This window comes from Bidens hawaiensis, unplaced genomic scaffold, assembly GCF_021521415.1.
Source record: "Bidens hawaiensis isolate Kalapana, Puna unplaced genomic scaffold, B.hawaiensis_p1.1 tig00016662_1, whole genome shotgun sequence".
Lineage (NCBI taxonomy): Eukaryota > Viridiplantae > Streptophyta > Magnoliopsida > Asterales > Asteraceae > Bidens > Bidens hawaiensis.
Window position 1 is genome coordinate 378,641 of NW_027492525.1, and position 13,275 is coordinate 391,915.

Genomic DNA, 13,275 nt, shown 5'->3' on the forward strand with positions numbered 1-13,275 from the left:
AAAATTGCCTCTGGTTATCTCCGTCATCGCCTCCAGCACCTCCAGCACCGGCAACAGCAGCCATATCTGCAACAAACGAACCAAGTTAGATAAACATTAAGGCGTACCACAAGTTCGCTTGTTACCATGTGCGAAGTTGTGATAAAATCTGTATAGGCGAAGTTAAAGTTGGGGCGAAGTTGGGAACAACTTCGCTTCATCTTTAAGTTCGTCTAATAATTTAAAATTTTAAAAGGTCCAGGAGAAGTTAATGACAACTTCGCCTCACCACAACATCGCCTCAGGCGAAGTTTAGACTCAGGCGAAGTTACGGATAACTTCGCCTAAACCTTAAGTTCGCCTGAATCTGAATCGGCGACAGTGAGATCGATTCAAACATCGAAAATCTGGTGTTTCGGCCAATTTAGACGATTAAGGAGACTAAAACACATGATAGTAAAGTAATCCGGACGATCAGTTTGCTCATGAACACGTAAAACAAGTTTTGAAATCGGGTATAGGTTTCGAACGTCCGAGGTCGTTAACCGGGTGTCGAAACAACCTAGGATTAACAACATCGAACATCGAGTATAAGATATAGAACCCAAACACACCTTGAATACTGATTGAAATCGGAAAAAAGATAATCGGATGAAAATCGGAGATAAGTTCGCAGTGAAAATCGAGGATAAGTTCGCTGATATTTCAAATAATGAACTGATGACCTTTGAAAATCCTTATATAGGAGCGAAGTTATACAGGCGAAGTTACGGTTAACTTCGCCTAGGCGAAGTTATTCACAAGTTCGCCTGTTTAACAACATCGCCTATATTTACAAAATCAACCCTTATAATTTGAACATTTTGCAATTAGCTTTTAAAACTTCTCTTTAAGAATTAAATAACACGATCAAGTCCAAGTAACCAGTTATAAAATCATAAACTACCTAAGTATGAAAAAACTTTTAAAAAATTAAAGTACAAGGGATCAAATTTCAGTCTCGATAGGGACTGCTACGTTTTAGAAAAGATCCGAACAGGAATCATAGACTTCAGAGTAGTAACCAACTGCAAGTCCCGAATCTGGATCACTGCAGTTTCTTGAAACGCTATCTTCACGGGAATCAGAACACTTACGGGCTCGTGTATGACTGGGTAATCGCTTTTCTGCCTATCATTCAGAAAGATATATATGAAGACATGCAAAACTCGTAAGGAGTTTCCACGTAAAATCAAGTAGTTTTAGTTTGTATCACATCTACTTTTACGCACCATAAAAAGTTACCATGACATACAATGACTGTCCTAAAGCCTTTTAAGCCTAATAACTTCACTAGTTAAGCACACAGAATCAGTATATCTATCATTTTCCAAGGTTGGATCAATTTTCTGTTAAACATAGCTAAAGAACTTCTTACGAAGTAGTAGACTTGAAAAATAATTTCATTTCCCTAAAAATAAAAATTTTTAACATTAATCGCCCCGACCAAAACAAAGTCTTCAGGTAAACGGCTATCCCGAAGATCCAATGGATCAGCTGGACCGACCACATACTAGTATGTGTCCTTCTAACTAATTAATATGATCGACTAATTTTAAGCGTAAAAATGAAAACTCATCATAAACCGCCCCGGTCACTTTCAGTCATCTGGTTAATGGCTATCCTCAAAATCTACAAGTAGAAAATGAGGACCAAAACATATCCGAAGACAAGACCTTCAAACTGAGGTAACCGACATATTTTAAGCGATAGTGACGTTTTTTTTTTTTTTTTAAATATAACAAGAAAAGCATGGTTACTCGGGATTGATCATCCCATTCAGCTCGATAAGGTTTTGAAATCTTGTTTTGTCAAACGCTTTAGTATAAAGATCAGCGAAATTATCAAGCGTATCCACCTTTTCAAGCACAATCAGTTTCTTCTCAGCACAATCCCATATAAAATGATGACGTATGTCAATATGTTTCACGGGATTGTTAGTTACTGAGATAGCAGCTGTGTTATCAATGCAAATAGTAGTAAGTAAGAAATTCAGACCATAGTCGCGCAACTGTTGTTGAATCCAAAGAACCTGGGAGCAGCAGTTGGATGCTACCATGTATTCTGCTTCACAGGTTGAAATTGCGACTGAAGTCTGCTTCTTGCATTGCCACGACACCAATCTGCCACCAAGAAACTGACATCCTCCAGTTGTTGACTTCCGACTCTGATTGCACCCTCCATAATCAGAATCAGTGTAAGCGACTAGCTCCAAGTCTCCTCCTCTCGGGTACCACAACCCCAGCTTCGGCTTGCCCTTGAGATACCGCAGTATCCTCTTTGCACCCTTCAAATGAGATTCTTTTGGATTTGCCTGAAAGCGTGCACAAAGACAAACAGCAAACATTATATCAGGCCTAGAAGCAGTTAAGTACATTAAAGAACCTATAATAGCCCGATACTGAGTTGGGTCCACATCTGCATCACCGTCTGACTCAGCACCCAATTTGTGATTGACGCAGATTGGAGTGTCGAATGGAGTGCTGTCCTCCATCTTGAAGCGTTTGAGCACATCATGGACATACTTGGTCTGATGAATGAACATCCCATCCTTCTTCTGATCAACCTGCAATCCTAAAAAGAAAGTTAGTTCACCCATAGCACTCATTTCAAACCTTTTCTTCATGACGGCCTCAAACTCTTGACACATGGAGACTTTAGATGCAGCAAAGATAATGTCATCCATGTAGACTTGCACCAGCAGGAAGTCGCTTCCTTCTCTCTTAACGAACAACGTGCTATCAATTTTCCCTCTTTCAAACCCATTTTCAAGCAAGTAATCTGATAAAGTTGAATACCAGGCACGAGGTGCCTGATGTAGTCCATACAATGCTTTGCTTAACTTGTACACGTGATCAGGAAAGTCTGGGTCAGGAAAACCCGGAGGTTGCTCAACATACACTACCTCATCAACTTTCCCATTCAGAAACGCACTCTTCACATCCAACTGAAATACCTTCATCTTCTTATAAGCAGCGAATGCCAAAAACAATCTAATGGCTTCCAACCTTGCGACAGGAGCGAACACTTCATTATAATCAATCCCCTCTTGTTGATTAAAACCTTTAACGACTAGCCTCGCCTTGTTTTTTATGATAATCCCTTTCTCATCTCTCTTGCACTTAAACACCCATTTTGTGCCTATCGCATGCACATGCTTCGGTTTTTCAACCAAAGTCCAAACTTCCATTTTCTTGAATTGAGCCAACTCTTCTTGCATAGCTTCGACCCACGAGCTGTCCTTGAGAGCCATTTGATAATTCTTCGGTTCAATCTGGCTGATAAAGCAGGTGTACAAGCATTCGTTGATTATCCCTGTCTCCTTGATGCTTGTGTAAACACAGGTGTGCTCATTCAAGCTACGTCTTGTTTGTACACCGGAGGACACATCACCAATCACATTCTCCAAAGGGTGATCTTTATGAATTCTCGTGGTCGGAACAGAACCAACATGCAAATTGTCTTCCAAGTTAGAAGAGAGCTCGTCAATGGTTGTTTCATGCTGAGAGTGAAATGGATTGAAAAATTCTTCTTCAGTCGAGGTAGCAGGGGTATCGATAGCATTTGATGAGGAGGGTTGACATTTATCGATCAGCTGTCTTTGTAATAGGTTTTCTTCCTCATCAAGGATCATCTTCGTAGCAACTCTCTCTTCTTCTTCAGCAATATCCAAATACGGTATGTTAAAAGACTTAAAAAGTTTAACATAGTCGAAAAACTCCGCAGGTCCGTTGCTTGGTTTTGGCGGTTGGTAACTTGTGATATCGGTGTTACACACCACCTCAACCTTGCTGGTCGATGTATTGAAGACACGTCTGTTGGGAGTCCCAACAACATAACCGACTAAGATTCCTTCATCGGCTACTTCACCAAATTTAGAATTTGTCTTCAAAATCGAACAAGGGGACCCGAATGGTTCAAGACCACTCAAGTTGGGCTTTCTCCCATGCATTAGCTCATAACACGTTTTACCAAGTCTTTTAACAGTTAAGACTCTATTCAGAACATAACAGGCTGTAGCAACAGCTTCAGCCGAAAACACCACAGGAAGCTTCGAATCAGCCAGCATAGTTCTGGCTCCTTCAATTAATGTTCTATTCTTCCTTTCAGCCACTCCATTCTGTTGCGGTGTATACGGAGCGCTGTATTGGTGTTCAATCCCTCTCTGAAGGCAGAAGATCTCCATCTCAAAATTCTTGAACTCCGTTCCATTGTCACTCCTGATGAACTTAACCCTTTTATCCATAACGTTCTCAACTTTGGTAATCAAATTCTTCACCATCTGAGCCGTTTCGTCTTTTGATTTCAGGAAATACACCCACGAATATCGTGAGTAGTCATCAGTGATCACCAAGCAATAAGAAGTTCCTCCTAGACTTTTTGCATTCACGGGACCGAAGAGATCCATGTGAAGCAACTCCAGAGTACTGGCAATTGAATTGACTTTCTTGGTGAGATGGGATTTCTTGTGCTGCTTTCCCTTCTTGCACGCTATACATTTATCTTCAAAATTGAAATTCTTCAAGGGAACGCCCAGCACAAGTCCATTCCTGACAATGTGGTTCATCTTCCGAAGATGAATGTGCCCCATTCTCCTATGCCACAATTCGGACTCTGTTTCACTCGCTTTTGTCATAAGGCATGATTCTGCCGTGGCCATTTCAGTTGATCTCATATCCATAATATATGTATTTCTTTCACGTGGAGCCTTCATCACAATCCACTCCTCTGGTATCTGAAAACCAGGTTTCAACACAATCGCCTCATTCTTTGTAAAATGAACGGTGTACTCCTTATCACAGATCTGCGACACACTCAGCAGATTGTGCTTCAATTCTTCTACAAAGTTAACCTTCTCCAAAGTCATCTTTCCGTTTGACACCGTTCCCATTCCAGTAATCTTGCCACCACTTTCACCGGCAAAGCTTACTCTCCCTCCTTGAACAGGTTTCAAATCGTGTAACAAGTATTTGTTACCCGTCATGTGCCGGGAACAGCCGCTATCTACAACCCAAAGATTGTTGGCAGCCCTGTTCAACTGTTCCTGCACAATAAAGCAAAAGATTAGAATTTAGGGACCCAAGACCAATTGGTCTTGGATCTATACATCCCAAACTTTGGCTTTCCAAAGTTAGTATCTCGAAAATTCCTGTAAGTCCTATTAGGAAACCTCCTTGAAGATTGATTGTGAGGCCTACCAAACCTTTGTGAATTGAAAGAATTATAACTTGTGGTTTGGTTATTAGTAGTGTAAAACTGAGATTTGTTTCTATGAAAACCTGAATTAGTCACATTTTTGAATTTTAAATGGTTTTCATTTTTAGCAGCATGATAATAACTATTAGGCTTATTCTCAGTTTTAGTAGGCCTTACACCTCTGAATCGCTGCTTCAGAGGGCAATCTGCAACTAGGTGCCCCATTTGATTACACCTAAAACAACACCTATGTTCAACCTTTTTATCAACAGGTGTTTTAGATGTCGAGGCTATATTACCGCCCGTTCGTCTCACATATGGTGGGACGTACGGGTTTAGTGGAGTACTCCTTTTATTTGTTTTACCTTTTTCTCCACTCTTGGGTAACACAACCTCCTCTTTTGCCTTACCAGACTCGGATGACTTATCCGAATCTGACGAGACTGGACTTTGATCAGAAATTTCAACACTTGAAACAGGCGAACTTGTTTCGCCTCTACTAACATTTGGTTCTTTAACAGTTACTTTAATTGGCACTGTCTGAGCAACCTCAAAGTCAACAGATTTCTGAACACTAGGGTTAAAAGTGTAATTGTGATTGTACGGTGGTGGAACCTCATGATAACCGATTCCTCCCCTCTTGACAGAGGAACCTTGATCACTAACAAGGTGATCAAGAATAGCAGAGGAATTTCTGAACTGCTCCAGTTTTCGATTCAGTTCCACCACTTTCACCTTGTGGTCAGCAATCTGTTTTTCTCTCTCAGCAATTAGTTTGGTCTTTTCTTCCAAAACTTCATAGCTTAAATAAATCACTTCAATTTTTTCAGCAAGTTTTGTTTTTAGACTTTTAACATCTTTTTCACAAGCTTTTATTTTAATTTTATAATTATTTTCTCTTGATTTTGTAAAATGATGATCTTCTTTTAAGGTTTTAAATTCAGCATCCAACCTAACATACTGATCGGTTATAGTTGCTAATTGCTCAGACAAGTTTTCACATTTAGAGCATGTAAGTTTAGAACATACCTCAGAGAGCTGGTCATTAACGTCTGCCATAAGAGCTTTTTCCTCTCCGGTAACCTTCTCACTTTCTTCAGTTTCTACCTTTGCCAAATTTGCCTGCTCAAAAGTTTCTTTAGAAAGCAGGTTCCAGTTGTATTCACCATCTTCTCTGGACATCATGGCACTATAATCTTTTCTACCCTCACTTTGCTGTGGAGACCTACCCTGACTTCGTTCCACACGCTCATTCCTGCATTCTTTTGCAAAGTGACCGTTTTGTTGACAATTGTAGCATCTCACCTTTGCCTTGTCAAACCCCGGCTTTCCACCGACAAACTTCCTTCCCGTCTTTCTCATAAACCTTTTTACTCTTCTCACGATCATGGCCATTTGCCATTGTAAATCCATTTCTTCCATATCGTCAGCATCAATCTGATCGTAATCTTCATCCAACATAGCTGGATCAACAATCTTCCCTTGAATGTAGTTCTCATAGGAAGCAATGAAAGAAGCATAGAGACCAAACTGCTCTTCAGCAGACTTGACACTCATAGGCATCTTGGAGTAGTTGTTGCTGGGAGAACTTGGAGAGCAACTACTCTTGCTTACCTGGGGTTGAGAACCACTCGATCCAGCTGCTACATAGCAAACATCCCCATTTGTGTTAACTGACACATGCCCCTCATGTGATGAGTTGGGGCCTAACTCTCCCTTCGAGTAGTAGGCAGCAGATTCAGTCTTTGATCATGAGCTAGTGTTGATTTTAGCTCCATACATACCTGGATCTTGAACCTGATCCATAGGTGTCTCTTTTCTGACCATGTTAAGCTCAAAGGTTCTGAGCTTGTTGACTGTCGTTTCTAGATCATACGTGGGAAAGTCTTTGTCTTCCCTCATCAGCACAGTGTACATCTCCCATTTTGGTGGGAGAGCATCTAGAAGCTTCTCAACTATTTCTTCTTCTCGGTAGGAAATTGAATAGTTGCTCAATTCAGTCATCAGATGGTAATATCGAGTGATAATATCATCTAAAGATTCATTCTTCAAATACTTGAAGACTGAGAACTGGGTTTTGAGCAATTTTATTTTTGAAGCCCGGATTCCTACATTCCCTTCAAATCTGTTCTCAAGAGCTTCCCACAGCTCTCTTGCTGATGTGTACTTTCTAAACGTATGAAGGATCTCTTGTGGAAGAGCCATAGTAATAGCAGCATGAGCCTTGCTCTCGGCCTCATACATCTTTTTCTCTTCTTCTTCCATTTTACTATACTTTTTAATTTGATCACGACCTTCATACTCCATAACTAGTGGAATATAACCATCCTGGATGCATACCCACATCTTCGCATCCTGGTATTTGACGTATTGTATGAACCGATCCTTCCATGCAACGAAATCGGTTCCCTTCAGCAATCTTGGGGCCTTGGTAGCTGACCCTGCTTCAACTTCCATCTTCACTAACTCAGAGATGTTGATCGACGACATCTTTCCCGAAAAGTAAGAAACCTGAAAAATTAAGAAATTTTTTTTTTATATTAAAGTACTGTAGGCGAAGTTACGGATAACTTCGCTTGCAGTAGGCGAAGTTGTAGAGAACTTCGCTGAAGAACTTCGCTGACAACACTGCTGATTAACTTCGCTGATTCTTAACTTCGCTTGAGGTAAGCGAACTTAAGAGGTAGGCGAAGTTGTAGAGAACTTCGCTTGAGTTAGGCGAACTTGAGAAGGTAGGCGAAGTTGTGGATAACTTCGCTTAACCTTATATCTTCGCCGAAGCCCTACGCACAGTGACGGCAACTTCGCCTGATGAACACGGAAGATTTACAGATCTGTAAATCGGATTTTAACGAGGTTTTTGACAGTGTGAAGGCTTGAACACGATGGTAGGAGGTAAGAATGATCAAAAACACAGAAAACACGTCCCGCGAATAGTCGAAACGGGACGATTTCTACACCCGCGTGAATATCCCGAACCACACAATCGAGCAAATGCTCTGATACCAATTGTAGGTTCCCTGGACGGATCACACGAGATATCTCGGTCTACTCAGGTGCGGAATCCCTGCGTAGATCGTTACGAGCGTAGAAAGCAAATCAAACAAACACACACGAACAAACCGAAACACGTTATATATTAATAACTGAACTCACGTGATATGAATCACTGATACAGACTCTCGTCCTCTCGTTACAATGAACTCGATTAACCAAAACGACTTTTTTTTTATTAAACCAAGCCGTAAGCTTGTATATAAATACACGACAACTTCGCCTGATATGTTCAGGCGAAGTTGTCCATAACTTCGCTTGTTCAACAAGTTCGCCTAGGCGAACTTGTTAACAACTTCGCTTAAATAAAAACATAAATAACATTACAGACTCGATTACAGACACTAGACTATGAACTACTGACATTTATGCACCAACACAATGGTGCCTAGAACTCTCCAAATCATGGGCATAGCTTGAATATACAATATGCCGGTAGATTCAAAGAAAATCTGTGTGAAAGGAGGGAACAGATATCTATAACCAATGAGAAAAGGGCAAGCTGGAAAACACACCCAGGTTTGAGAATAAGCATCACATCGGATGCTGGAATCGTACGGTCGGAAAACAGTTCCCGGTGGAAACAGTGGCCGGCATTCATCGATCTCGGGGTCAGTAAACCTACAGATCTCCATAGATGGATTGGTGATAAGGTTCTGAGGTTGCATTTCCGTCAACTCGGAGTCGTCGGACTGGTCGGATTGTCTGGAGAGGGAAGAAGAAGAGGCGACGGGCATATTTTCACAATATTTAAAGAATAGAGGGAGAGAGAATGATACCTGATAGACGGCTGGAGTATGTGGTTATAAATGTATTGAAGGGATCACATATATAGGCGGTTATGATTAATATCAAGGGTTTTAATAATAATTATCTCTGGCGACTGTCTAATCTGCTTTTGCAGGGATTTAAAATTTCAAAATTCCAGCTGTAAAGTATAAACACCCGCCATTTTGGGGGCAATTGTTAGGGCATGAAATTTATGCTGAGAATCCTATATCCTTGATTGGTTTATGGATCAATTATTCTTATGATATGTTCCAGATTGATAAGGATCAAGGATTTTTGGTATTATATGTTTACTAATAGTTGTGTTTGAATGGTGTTGTGTTTAATAGATATAACGGCTGGAGGACTAAGTCATCCTATTCTTGCGCTACGAAACAACTTCCGCATGTGGTAAATGATGAAGGAACGGCTAGTGGAGTGATGGCGTGAAAGTAGGAAGTTTTAGTTAGCTATTATTTTTTGTTTATAATCGAGATAGCCGATCAGTTAGAACACACTTGCATTCACATACACCTGAGAATTCTCTATATCACAGCTCGTTCACTTAGGTATCATTGTAACACTGATCAATATCTCCACCAATTGTAACCTCATTTTTTGATTAATAAAGTGGTGATAGACGACTTGTCATCACTCGGGGTTTTTTTTCCTTTGATCTGAACAAGATCAAGGGGTTTTTCCTCGCAACAAATCACAGTGTTCATCTCTATTTCATTCATATATTCGCTGTTATCATTTTAGCACTAAACCTCACATAACAGATTTGGATACATTATCCTTAGCAGATTTTTGTCCAAAACAAAAGTTGAATGGGAAGTTCAACAACTAGACCAGGATAAGGGTAAGTGGATATTATTTACTGACGGGGCCTTAAATATCATGGGGACAGGCTTAGGAATCATTATGAAATCACCAAGAGGGGCATGACATCCCAGGTAATCAGATGTGATTTCCAAGCCACCAATACGAAGCCGAGTATAAAGCTTTAATTGCTGGCCTTTAGTTGCTAAGGATTTAGAAATTATAAATATTCATGCATTTTTGGATTCCTTATTGCTTGCTAACCACTTAAATGGACCTTATGCTGTTAGAAGTGAGAAACTAACTGAATATCTTCATATAGTTAAAACTTTGTTAGAGAAATTCAATAATTTTGTTATTGAATTGGTACCTAGGGAGGAAAATGATGAAGCAGACACCTTGGTAAATCTTGGATCTGCCTTCAGGATTTCGACGGAAATAAAAAATTCCGATCATGCATATCCTGAATCCAGCTACAAATATTCCTTCATTTGATAAAAAGGAAACAATAAAAGATGATGCCAAACAAGATTCCCATGTCAATGAAATAGCGGATTCTAAAGATACAACAGATCAGGATCCTCAAGCTAATCAGGAATCCTGGGTTCAACCTATTAAGAGATATTTGCAATACAACGAGATCCTTAAGGATGAGAATCCTAAAGCTTTTCGTATGAAGGTATCCAGATTTGTAATCTTAAACTACATTCTCTATAAAAAATCTCTTGCAGGTCCATACTTGAGATGTCTGGAGGCACCTGAAATACAAGAAGTTCTTAAAGACATCCATGAAGGCGACTGTGGGAATCACACCGGGGTCTATCATTGTTCTTCAAAGTCCTTAGGACTGGTTACTATTGGCCAACCTTGAGGAAGGATGCAATGGCCTATGCTCAAAAGTGTGATGCTTGTCAAAGACATATCAACATTCTTCATCAACCGCATGAACCTATTCACCCAATCATATCTCCTTGGCCGTTCATGAAGTGGGGAATGGATATTGTGGGCAAAGTACCAAAGGCTCCAGGAGGAAAGGTTTTCATGTTAGCAATGATAGATTACTTATCCAAATGGATTGAAGTAGAAGAGTTTGTCCAAGTTAGATAACAAGAAGTAATATCTTTCATCAAAAAAAATACCCTGACACGTTTCGGAATCCCAGCCGAGATCATCTATGACAACGGGTCTCAAATCATTGGCAAAAGAACCACTGAATTTTGTGTTGCATGGGGAATAAAAATGATTACTTCCACGCTAGTGCAACCTCAAGCCAATGGACAAGCAGAATCTTCAAACAAGATCATCGTTAACAACTTGAAGAAGAAACTGGGGACAAAAAAAGAAAAACGGGCCAAAGAACTACCATTTGTATTATGGGCAGATCGAACTACATAAAAAAATGCAATGGGGAAAACTCCTTTCTCTTTGGTATTTGGGACCGAAGCAGTGATTCCAACTGAAGTGGTGATCCCTACCGTGAGATCCTGCCTCCGGAACCCTTAAACTAATGGTCAGGGTCTTGCCGATGATCTTGACGTGTTAGATGAACTCCGGGATTCCACAAGAATCCGTATGCAAAATATCAGCAAAGGATCCCCATGTCTTACAACAAAAACATCAGGGTAAGAAAATTTCAAGTGGGATATATAGTGCTATGGAAAGCATATCATAAAACAATGGATCCTAAGGATGAAAAATTAGCACCCAAATGGGATGACTGTATAAGATCAAAGTTGAGACAAGAAAAGGAGCATATCAGCTATATGCTAATGATTGCAGGATCCTGCCAAGATCCTGGAATGTTGTTCACCTTAAACTCTACTTCATGTAATATAATTCTATTTCTAACTTGGTATGGTATGTAATCTAACTTTACTATTTCAATTATTTTTATTATTATTCTTGAAACCCATTACTGACTTAAGCATCCGAGGGGTGTTAGCAAAGATAACACCCACCCTCACAAAGGTTTAAGTGTTTTACAGAATTGGGATCCCGACTAAGAAGTGAATGCATTCCTAGGGTTTTGGCCACCTTCCTAAGTTTAAGGTATAACTCCCTTCAAAGGTTTAAAGGTTTTCACCTTTCTATCAATTGGGTTTAAGAACTTCGCCAGGAGCGCACGTATTCACATGTAATTCAAGATGGCGGGACCACGTCATGTTAATGGTGGCTGACAAATTTCGTTATTGTTGGTTACATGGAGGATTCCGAAGTATATTATCAATGGAATAATATGAACATGTTATACAGTTGTGGCTTGTCCGAAGTATTTACTTATGGTTTTGCCATATTCGTGTCACTTACGATTGGCTTGTCCCAAATATTTAACAGTTAGGCGTTAACTCAAAATCAAATTTACTTTTGGGATTTATCCATGATCTTTATGATTAAATCTATTTTTAGGATTTTCACTAGGATCTTTATGATCAAATATATTTTCGGGATCTCCCCAGGATCTTTGTGATCGAATTTATGTTGGGATTCTCCCCAGGATCCTCAGGATCACCTAACCATCTCAGTTACTGTCTAAACTTATATTGCAAGATTTCGAAGATCAACCTAAGTAGAGAACTATGATGATCGATTCAAATTTAGTGACCCATAATACCTACAAATCTAAACCTTGCCCTAACCTTTCCAGGTTTGATCATTCGTTTTCTTTTCCTAAGTATGTGGTGATAAATAAATTTCAAACTTATGATTTTATCCAATTAAAAATCTAGTAAGGTTTTTATTATTATTTTTTGGCATAAGATGAAATAGACATAAATAAGGCAAAAGATTATCATCATATTAAACAAAAGGATATCCCTGACTTCGTCCTGAAACGCAGGATCCCTCCATCAGGAATATCTAAAATTTTTCTTAAACTGATAATCGAAGGCTTCTTGTAACATTATGAAAATTTCAAGTTCAAAAAGTCAAACTTTCCAAAGTATATGGACTAAACTTGTCAAATTCCAAACCGTAGGGTTTAAAATGAAAAATCTGTTTTCTTGTCCTCTCGCGATACGCGACGGGACAAAAGAAAAACCCATCGCGTATCGCGAAGGGTTTGGTCAAAAGTTTCTAGAAGGGTCAACAGTGATACGCGATCGTTTATTGAGCCTACGTCATCGCGTACCTCGATGACGTGACATGACACGTCTGGCACCAGTTTCGCCACGTGTCCACACGTGGCACACCGTCTGCCACGTGTCCCGACACATGGGAACACGTGGCACATCATCCGCCACGTGTCAACACGTGGCGACACGTGGCAGACCTACGCTGTGACTGCGCAAGGCTACGTCGCGATACGCGACGGGTGCCCAGGAGGCCGTCGCGTACCACGATGGGACCCAAGATTTTTCCTATAAATAGCAGGCCTGGGATCTTCATTTCCCACACCCAATTTCAGTAAAATTCTCTCTC